Here is a 10790-nt window from a genome sequence, read left to right as displayed (position 1 = left end):
TAATAAGAGGCCTACGTATTTACTGACAGATTTTTATTAATGTCCTTTTAAACCAGTAGTAAAAATATATCAATTCTTTATCTTCTGAAAGAAAAATGGAAACTATATAGATGTAAGACGATTGTATTAATTGACATGTCTTCATCACCAGGACCAGCCGCGGACTGGAGGACTAGCCGGAGGAGCACCCACAGACAGGGGCATCTACAGGAGGTATTTGTCTGGGAAATATGTCTTGGAACATTATTGATCAATTACTTACTTTTACTTTTTCATCCTCTGTTGCCATTATGCATAAAGGGGAAATGCAGTTTTCTATGGTAGGCTAGCTCTGCAGCTCTTTCAGTTCTGATACTATGATTTATCAGGGCTTCCTTGACAACTTCAATCCACCCTTTGTGTGGCCTTCCTCTTCCTTTATAGCTTGAGTGCTTGGTGTTATAGGTTCTCAAGGCTGGCTGGCTAGGTAACATACGTAACAGGTGGTCGAACCATTTTGTTCTGTCTTTCTATGAAATGCAGTCAGATGTCCTAGTCCAAATAGCATAAGGTCATCAAACATTGAAGTTAAGTTAGAAAAATAAATGTATTTATTTTTAAACAATTTTCAAGCTCTAAGGCTTTTAATTGCATTTCGCTGAAAAGGAAAAATAAAAAACGTATTTACTTACAGATGTCTAATAATGTCCTTTTAAACCAGTAGTAAAAATATAATATCAACTCTTTATTTTTCTGAAACAAAAACGGAAACTGTAGAGACACAAGACAATTGTATTAATTGACATGTCTTCGTCACCAGGACCAGCCACGGACAGGACTAGCCGGAGGATCACCCACAGACAGGAGCATCTACAGGAGGTATTTGTCTGGAAAATATGTCTTGGGACTCTATTTGTTAATTCACTATTAAAGTGAAATTAGGAAAGTATCTATTGGTTTTTATGATTTAAAGGTAAGTTTTATTTTTTGCATGTTGATAAAAAAGGAAAATGATGAAACGTATTTTCTGACAGATTTTTTTATAAATGTCTTTTTGTCCGTTTAAATTGGTAAAAAACAATATTTAGTAATATTCGAACCTGTGTAAGACGGCCACCCATTGTCGAGGAGAAAAGTGGCCGTATAAGACAGTTGGTGTCTTGGGCAGGACTGATCAAGATGAAAAAAACCCAAACCATTCCTCTCTGAGGTCTCTCGAAAGTAGCTGCATTGTTGTTGTTGTTATGTTGTTGTTATTGTTGTTGCTGTTGTTTTTGCTGGGGGTTTTTCTTTCTCTTTTTTTTTCTTTTGTTGCTGCTTTTGTGCGAGGGCGACAATGAAAGGAAAATTGTCAGACAAGGAGGACCAAGTGCTACGGTAAAACAAACACATGGGTCGCCACCACGAGGAGAACAAGCGACGCTTCTGTCACAAGTTCATGTTGACGTCCATTGTTACTTTGTTACAGACTGAGTAAACCACTCATCTCACGATTTTTGTATGAGTTTTGGGCGGGGCTTATGGGTTATCGAGGGATCACACACTTACCCCACCAGCAGATGAACAATTGTTACCTATTAGTCAATAATGAGAGGGGCCTACGCAACATGATCGGTTGGAGTTGGAGGTATATTAACAACAACGACAGGTGATTTAATTATGACGGCTGCCCCCCACAACGCCAGGGGCCAACGCACAATTTATGACAAAACGTAATGGAGTCACTAAGGTGGTCGTCTAAGACAAGTGTTATTGTTTGGGGTGATAGGGGTTGTGTGTTCAAATATGGTGGCCGCGGCCGAGTTGGACAGGTGCCCATTTTACACAGTTAAATTATATATTTTTAAAAAAACGCAACGGGGGGAAATGGAAAGTGGCAGTTTTACAGGTGGCCGACTTATAGAGGTGGCCGTCAGGGCAGGTTCGACTGTATTTGGTAATTTACTATTAAAGTAAAATTAGAAAAATACCTATTGGTTTTTCTGATTACAAGCACAAGGTAAACATTTTTTTTAATGTTTAGGTGAAAAAAGTAAAAAAGATGAAACATATTTTTGGGACAAATTTTTAAAAATGTCTTTACTTTTTAAACCGGTAGCAAAAATATTTTATCTACAATTTATTTTTTCACAAAAATAATACAAACTGTATGTATAGTTGTAAGACGATTGTATTAATTGACACGTCTTCATCACCAGGACCAGCCGTGGACAGGAGGACCAGCCGCGGACAGGAGGACCAGCCGGAGGAGCACCCACAGACAGGAGCATCTACAGGAGGTATTTGTCTGGGAAATATGTCTTGGAACTCTATTTGTTAATTCACTATTAAAGTGAAATTAGGAAAGTACCTATTGGTTTTTATGATTTAATGGTAAGTTTTATTTTTTGCATGTTGTTAAAAAAGGAAAATGCTGAAACGTATTTTCTGACAGATTTTTTTATAAATGTCCTTTTGTCCGTTTAAATTGGTAAAAAAACAATATTATAGCTACTCTTTTTATTTTCTTAAAACAAAAGTACAAACTGTATAGATGTAAGAAGATTGTGTTTATTGACGTCTTCATCACCAGGACCAGCCGCCGGATGACCACACACAGACAACACGATTTCCGTATCTCACACTCAGGCTTAAAGTGATTCAGTGGGGGCTGTAGAGATAGGCAGATAGGTTGATAAGGAGCTAGGTGGATAGGCTAGGTTCAGAGTAGGATTTTGTAGGTATTGCCATGGCCATGGTGGGAGGTACTTGAGGGGGCAGTGCAGGTTTTTCTTTTTTTTTGGGGGGGGGAGGGGTGGGGAGGGTTGCTGGGGTAGAATGGCGTGGGTAGAGCTTCCTGCTGATTTTGAGTTTGAGTGTGATGATGTTGGAGTGGCGTGTATACTGGATTGTTCCTTAAGGACCACCTGGACCACTAAGAGGAGCACCCGCAGACAGGACATCTACAGGAGGTATTTGTCAGGGAAATATGTTTCTTGTTTGTTTTGTTTCAGTAGAGGTTTTATGGCGCTCGCAACTGCTTAAGGTCATATGAGCGCCAAGGGGTGGATGTCAACAGAGAAGTCCTTACAGGGAATCAGACTTTCTCTGCCCACCTCTCTAGCTTCAACAGCACAAAGTCTGCTTTATCAAGGCGCCCCTGAAATAGTGGGTCACAAGAGTTTGACAAACATACAAAAGAACTAGAGGTAATGACGAAAGTATGGATTTGGAAAAAGCAGCAGTTCCCTCTTGCAGTCCAGGCACAGTTATGAGCATTACATTGATGAATCAGCTGATTTACAATTACAATTCTACTATTCATAAGAACATGGTTTATGTCCCCCCTTTGGGAATGGCCTAAAGACACTTCTGTCAGTAGCACCGCCCTGGGGGTGGGGGGGGGGCGGAACTATGTCTTGGAACAGTATTTGATCATACATAATTACAGGGTTTTTTTTGTTAAAGGTAAAAGTTTTATAGCTGTATTTAGGTGAAAAGGGAGAAAGATAAAATGTAATTACTGAAAAATGTTTTTTAATGACCTTCTGTCCTTTTAAACTGGTGGTAAACAATATAATAACCACTCTTTTTATATTTTGAAACAACAATCTAAACTGTATAGACGTAAGACGATTGTATTAAATGAAGTCTTCATCACCAGGACCAGCCGCACACAGGAGGACCAGCCGGAGGAGCACCCACAGACAGGAGCATCTACAGGAGGTATTTGTCTGGAAAATATGTCTTGGAACATTATTTATTAATTGTTGAAGAAAAAATTTAAAAAATTGCTGGTGGAGGTTTTTTTCAATTTCAAAGTGAAAGTTAAAACAAAATATTTATGTGAAAAGGTAATATAATAAAACGTATGCCGGTATACTGACAGGTTTTTATAACTGTTATTCTGGCCTTTAAACCCGATAGTAGAAAATATAGCGACTGTTTTTATTTTATCAAGCAAAAATAAAAACTGTATAGTTGCAATACGATTGTATTGACACGTCTTCATCACCAGGACCAGTCGGGGACAGGAGGACCAGCCGGAGGTGCACCCACAGACAGGACCATCTACAGGAGGTATTTGTTTAGGAAATATGTCTTGGAAAATTATTTGTTATTTGTTAAAGTAAAATTAGAAAAATAAATTTCGTGGGTTCTTTAAAATTGCGTGGTGAAAGTTTGTTGGGTTTTTTTTTATTGGCATTTAGGTGAAAAGAGAACACAATAAAATGTATTTACTGACAGGTTTTTATCAATGTCCTTATGTCCTTTTAAACTGGTAGTCAATAATATTATAACGAGTCTTTTTATTTTCTGAATCAAAAATAAAAAACTGTAGCCCATAGATGTAAGACGATGGTATGAATTGACACGTCTTCATCACCAGGACCAGCTGCGGACAGGAGGACCAGCCTGAAGAGCACCCACAGACAGGAGCATCTACAGGAGGTATTTGTCTGGGAAATATGTCTTGGAACACTACTTGTTTATTTATTACTGAAGTAAAATTAGAAGAATACCAATAAAAGTTTTAATTTGGCATTTAGGTGGAAAGGGTAAATGATAAAACATATACTGACAGATTTTTATAAATGTCTGTCTTTTTAAACCGATAGTAAACAATTTTATAGCGACCCTTTTTCTACTTTGAAAAATTTACAAATTATACAGATGCAAGTTCTTAAGAAAAAATAAAGTAAAAGTTTTAAAACATATGTACTGACAGATTTTTAAAAATGTCTGCCCGTCCTTTTAATAAGTGCTATGAAAGGCAGATTTTAGTAAAATCTGTAGTTGGCACTTAAATGAAAAAATTGCCTCGTTAAAATATACACCATCAAAAACTACCACTATTTCTTATAACTGTTGGAAGGAGAATGCCTTTGTAGGGTCATTCCTTTTTTTTTCTTTTTCTCCGTAACTTTATTTCTCCTGTGTGCGCTAAGTGACCATTATTGCAGCTATGTAGGCTACATTGTCTTTATTCAAATTTAGTAACTCAAGCTACCTTATATATTTTTCTTAGAAAGATGTCAAGCCAATAGTTAACAGCTACCAAAGAAGCAGATACCATGCCCTGACAGGAAGGACCTTCCACTCACCCTGGATGGTAACATCCCCGCGCTGCACAGGGCATCCAGCCAAATGAGTGCTGTGCTAACATGATCAAATTGTGCCAATAGCACTGTGAAAAAAAATTTCTTCAATTAGTCATTCAAGAACTAACAGACAATTGCCAGGCATCAAGAATCCTTCAATATGCAGCTACTCTTGAATAGACATGTCAATTCCTTCAGATGACTACCATGGACTACTTTAACAGTTGGCTGTTTTATTTCTCTCATGTGAAATTGTGTTTATGGCATGGCATCCTTCAGTCTCAGGATACTACTGATCTGCGCTGTAGGAGATTTCAGGTTCGAGAGCAGCGCTTGCTGTGGCTGAACAGGTCCATACAAAATGGCAGTCCTTGTAGCCATACCTGCACTTGTGAATGGTGTCTTCCTGCGTTGGTAGCCTCTGGCTGTTCTATCGGTGATGACGTTAGTCGGGCTTCACCTCTGATGAGACCAGCTCCCAGTGTCTCCCACCTAAGAGCCCATATCAAGTGATTTCATATCTCGCTTGCACACATCTTTGAAGCGAAGATGGGGGTGCCCTTGCACTTGCTTTGCGGAGGCCAGCTCACCGTACAATAAATTGTGTTGATAGTGCTGTAAAAAACAGCAAAGACTTGAGAAAACAATATTTCTTGTATGATGTCCAGATGGAGATTTTGTAATGAAGCTACTTAGAAACATTGTCACTGATATAGAATGATAAGAGGTTTTGTTCCTTACTTTCAGTGCAAACTTTGGTGACAACAGAAGGTCTAGCCACTTTTCTGGTCAAACAGGTCTCACAGTGCTCTGTTGCTACGATTTCCGTATATCACACTCAGGCTTAAAATGACGCAGTGGGGCTGAAGAGATAGGCAGATAGGTTGATAGGGAGCAAGGTGGATAGGCTAGGTTCAGAGTAGGATTTTGTAGATATTGCCATGGCCATGGCGGGAGGTAGTTGAGGGGGCAGTGTAGGTTTATTTTATTTATTTTTTAATTATTTTTTTTTTTTGGGGGGGGGGTGGTTGCAGGGGTAGAATTGTGTGGCTAGAGCTTCCTGCTGATTTTGAGTTTGAGTGTGAGGTTGTTGGAGTGGATTTTTTATTCTGTAATATTTCTTGCACTTTGTTGGTGCTGTTAATGTTAACTGACTTGATCAAATTGGGTCGATAGTAAAACATCTACTCAATCAATCATGACTTGATCAAAAACAAATAAACAAGCGCTGCAAGCTGTTAGTTTGGCCTTTGACCTTCTGTGGTAGACGTTCTGATACCACCAGTATTTTCTTAACTTGAAGTTTGGAGTTGTGAAAAGTTTGAAGTCCACTGATTCAACAAAATTGAAAGCCTTTAGAGCGCTACAAAATATTTTTTAAACACAACGAAAAGCTTATTTACTGTAAGAAAAATGGTTCAACAGCCAATGTGTATATACTCAGGTCTTCATGTTTTTGTTGGAGATTTACTCCAGCCCCTCTTTGTAAAAGCTTTAGAACTTTATTCTGATCCCTTCTTGTTAACCTGTTAGAACTTTACTTTGACCCCACATTCCTTGACTTAGCTCCAACCCCTCTTGGTGACCCTTTAGTAGGACTTATTACCATAGTTCCAACCCCTTATTGTCGATTATTTAGAACTTTACCTTTGGTCCGACCCCACGTTGTTAACCCTCAGGACTCATGTCTTGACCTAGCTCCAACCCCTCGTTGTTGATCACTTAAAACTTTTTCTTTTGTCATATATCTGTTTTTGAATGAAGGCTCATTGAAAACGCTCGTGTCATCTTTGTTTTCACGCTTCGATCATTGCAGTGCTTTATTAACTAACATACCAAATACCACTCTTCACAAGTTACATTTTCAAAATCAAGCTGCAAGGCTAGTACTACAGAAAAAAGAAGAGGAATCACATTACTCCCATCTTAAGAACGTTGCATTGGCTCCCTTTGTCAGCTAGAATAGCATATAAAATTACAATATTATGTCATAAATGTGCCAATAATAAAGCTCCCTCATATATCAGTGATCTCATCCAAATTTATGCTCCAAACTCTAGATCACTAAGATCAAGCGATCAGTATCTTTTAAGAGTCCCAGAAAGGGAGGTAAAAAAAATTAGCTGAAAGATCGTTTGCCTACCTTGCTCCATCAGTTTGGAACTCTCTTCCCCAACCCTTGAGACATACCGCATCTGAGTCTAAATTTAAAACATCTTTAAAGACACATTTAATGAAATCATCATGTCAGTAGATTCATGTTCAGTACAATGTTTATGTAAATGACTATGTATCCATTTATGTATTGTGCGAATTGCATAGTTTATATTATTTTATTATGTATTTGTATGTGCTCATTTTGTAACGTGTGATAAGCAAGTGGATGTGTGTGCATGATTGTGAGTGTGTGTGTGCGTGTGTGTGTGTGTGGGTGCGTGCGCACGTATGCGAGTGGGAAAATAGTTTGTACAAGTAAAGCGCCTAAAGCTGTGTTCACACGGGAGTGGGTGCTATAGAAATTATCAGCATTGTTGTTATTATTATTCTGACCCCACGTTGTTGACCCTCAGGCCTCATATGTTTTGACTTCAGTCCTCCCCCTCTTTGTGACCCTTTTGAACTTTACGTTTAGTCCGACCCCTTGTTGTTGACCCACAGGACTCGTGTCTTGACTTACTTCCCATCCTTCATTGTTGATCGTTTATAAATTTACCAATTTACCTTTTGTCCGATCCCACGTTGTTGACCCTCAGGACATCTTGTCTTGACTTAGTTCAGCTATCCCACGTTGTTGACTCCCACGTTGTTGACCGTTTATAAATTTACCAATTTACCTTTTGTCCGACCCCACGTTGTTGACCCTCAGGACATCTTGTCTTGACTTAGCCCCAGCTATCCCACGTTGTTGACCCTCAGGACATCTTGTCTTGACTTAGCCCCAGCTATCCCTCGTTGTTGACCGTTTATAAATTTACCAATTTACCTTTTGTCCGATCCCACGTTGTTGACCCTCAGGACTCATGTCTTGACTTCGATCTGTCCCCTCTTGGTGACCCTTTAGAACTTGACCTTCAATCCAACCCCATGTTGTTGACCCTAACGACTAAGCTCCAACCCCTCACTGTTGACTATTAAAAAATTTTCCGTTAGTCCGACCCCACGTTGTTGACCCTCAAGACTCGTGCCTTGACTAAGATCCAACCCATCGTTGTTGACTATAGTACTTTGCCTATAGTCCGACCCCTTGTTGTTGACCCTCAAGATTAATTTCTTGACTTAACCCCTACCCCTCGTTATTGATAATTTAAAACTTTGCCTTTAGTCCGACCCCACGTTGTTGACCCTCAGGAATCATGTCTTGACTTTCCCCCAACCCCTTGTTGTTGACCGTTTATATAACTGCCTTTTATCCTTTTTCACGTTGTTGACCCTCAGAACACATGTCTTGACTTCGATCCGTCCCCTCTGCGTGACACTTTAGAATTTGACCTTCAATCCAGCCCCATGTTGTTGACCCTATTGACTAAGCTCTGACCCCTCGTTGTTGACCATTTATGATTTTTTCTTTTAGTCCAACCCCATGTTGTTGACCCTCAGGACTCATGTCTTGACTTTGGTCTGCCCCCTCTGGTTGACCCTTTAGAATTTTACCTTTAGTCCACCCCATGTTGTTGACCATCAAGATTCATGTCTTGACTTAACCCCTACCCCTCATTATTGATAATTTATAACTTTGCCTTTAGTCCGGCCCCACGTTGTTGACACTCAAGAGGACTCATGTCTTGACTTAACCTCTATCCCTCGTTGTTGACCGTTTATAAATTTACCTTTAGTCCAACCCCACGTTGTTGACCCCCAGGACTCATGTCTTGACTTACCTCCACTCCTAATGTTGATTATTTAGTCCGACCCCACGTTGTTGAGCCTCAAGACTCATGTCTTGACTTAGCTTTAACTTTTCCTTTAGTCCGACCCCCACGTTGTTGATCCTCAAGACTCATGTGATGTCTTGACTTAGCCTCGATGCCTTGTTATTGACCATTTATAAATTTAACTTTAATCCTATCCCTCGTTGTTGACCCTCAGGACTCATGTCCTGACTTCAGTCCGACCCTGCTTGGTGACATTTTAGAAATTCACCGTTTGTCCGACCCCATGCTGTTGACCCTTTAATAATTATTCAGGTCTTGAATTAACTCCGACCTCTCGTTGTTGACTCTTAGGCCTCATATAATGACTTACATCGGGCCGCTTATTGTTGACCCCTCAGAACACTTTTTAGTTTGTCTGAGGGAGAAGTTTCAGTGACAGCGGCATGATTGAAAGGTTGTTTGAACTGTCATTGATATTATTATGTACTAGGTAGGTCAGTTTACCTGTCTTTTTGGACTTTTCAAAACTGCAAAGAGCTCCTTTTGTGCGGGCAGCAGAAAAATGTTTAATAAATTTACTGTGTGGAATTTATCTTACTAGTTTTTGTTTGTATTATTGGCTAGGTATTCATGTTCATTCCTCTTTTTATCATGAGTGATTGGAGAGCGCCCCTAGAAGTAGGTCCTAAGAACAAAACTGAATCAAGAGTGTCGTAAAACACCTACTCAAACAAACAAACAAATAGAAGGTTCAACTTCTTTCCTTTCCTTCTCTCATTTCTTTCTGTCTTACTTTTTCTCTCATCTGAATGGAAGTTATTTTGTTTGAAAAGTCCCTTTTTATGATCATTTTCATTGCCATCATCAGACGTTACTTGGGGTGTTTTTTAAAACTCTTTATCTCTTCATGGTTATTCCCAATTAATAATACCGTATGTCAAAAGTAATTGCTAATTTTTGCATTCATGTTGTACCTCAGGGTCATATTATATTTATATATATTATATAGGTCTTCCACTTTGTCTTGTGCTTTCTTTTTATTCATGTTTAATTAGATGTACCAGAGTCGCGTGTAGAAGTTAGGCTCTTTGCCTTGGCACTCAGTAGACTTGAGTTTGATTTTTGAATTGAAAGAGTTTAAAAAAATCTTGTATCTTGTTCTGTCTGCTGGGATACTGTATTCCTCTGTGTCCTCGTTGGCCATGATTGATAGGCAGGAACAGCACAGCCTGCCTCACAAAGGATCAATGTCAAGTTGATGAGGTGTTGAGCATTAAAATTTACGAGATATAAGGTGTCTTTGCTGTAGCGATAAGGTATTCTGCAATGGCACATACTCTTTGTCTGTCTGTCTCTCTGTCTGTAACTGTGTCTCTCCTTCTCTCTCTGTATCTCTCTCTGTCACACACACTCCCCCCCCCCCCCCCCATTTATCTCACCCCCACGTACACACACACACATACGTACACACACGCACGCACGCACAGACACTTATGCTGAATCATACCTCACTGAGGACTGCGAGTGTTGTTTTTTTTGTGGGGGGTGTTTTTTGGTTTTAAAGCGAGAGAGAGATAGAGAGAGATATGACCATAACGTTGAACAGGTCTCTCTGCAACCGAAACAGATTGTTTGCTCTATTGTTATTGTTTGTTCTGTTTTCTTACGACCTGGGTGGTTGGAGGGCACTAAGTAGCATGTCTTACTTCCACCCCCTCCCCCCACACCCACACCTACACTCCCTGTTGTAATTGTGGCTGTCTTTCTTGCCTTTTCCACTCCGAATAAGCTGTAATACCTGGGAAACATTCTGAAGTTTCATGTTACGCAAGCAAAGGGTGTATTTATTTTATGGGTG

This window comes from Aplysia californica, unplaced genomic scaffold (assembly GCF_000002075.1).
Source record: "Aplysia californica isolate F4 #8 unplaced genomic scaffold, AplCal3.0 scaffold00120, whole genome shotgun sequence".
Classification (NCBI taxonomy): domain Eukaryota; kingdom Metazoa; phylum Mollusca; class Gastropoda; order Aplysiida; family Aplysiidae; genus Aplysia; species Aplysia californica.
Note: the sequence above shows the minus strand (reverse complement) of the source record.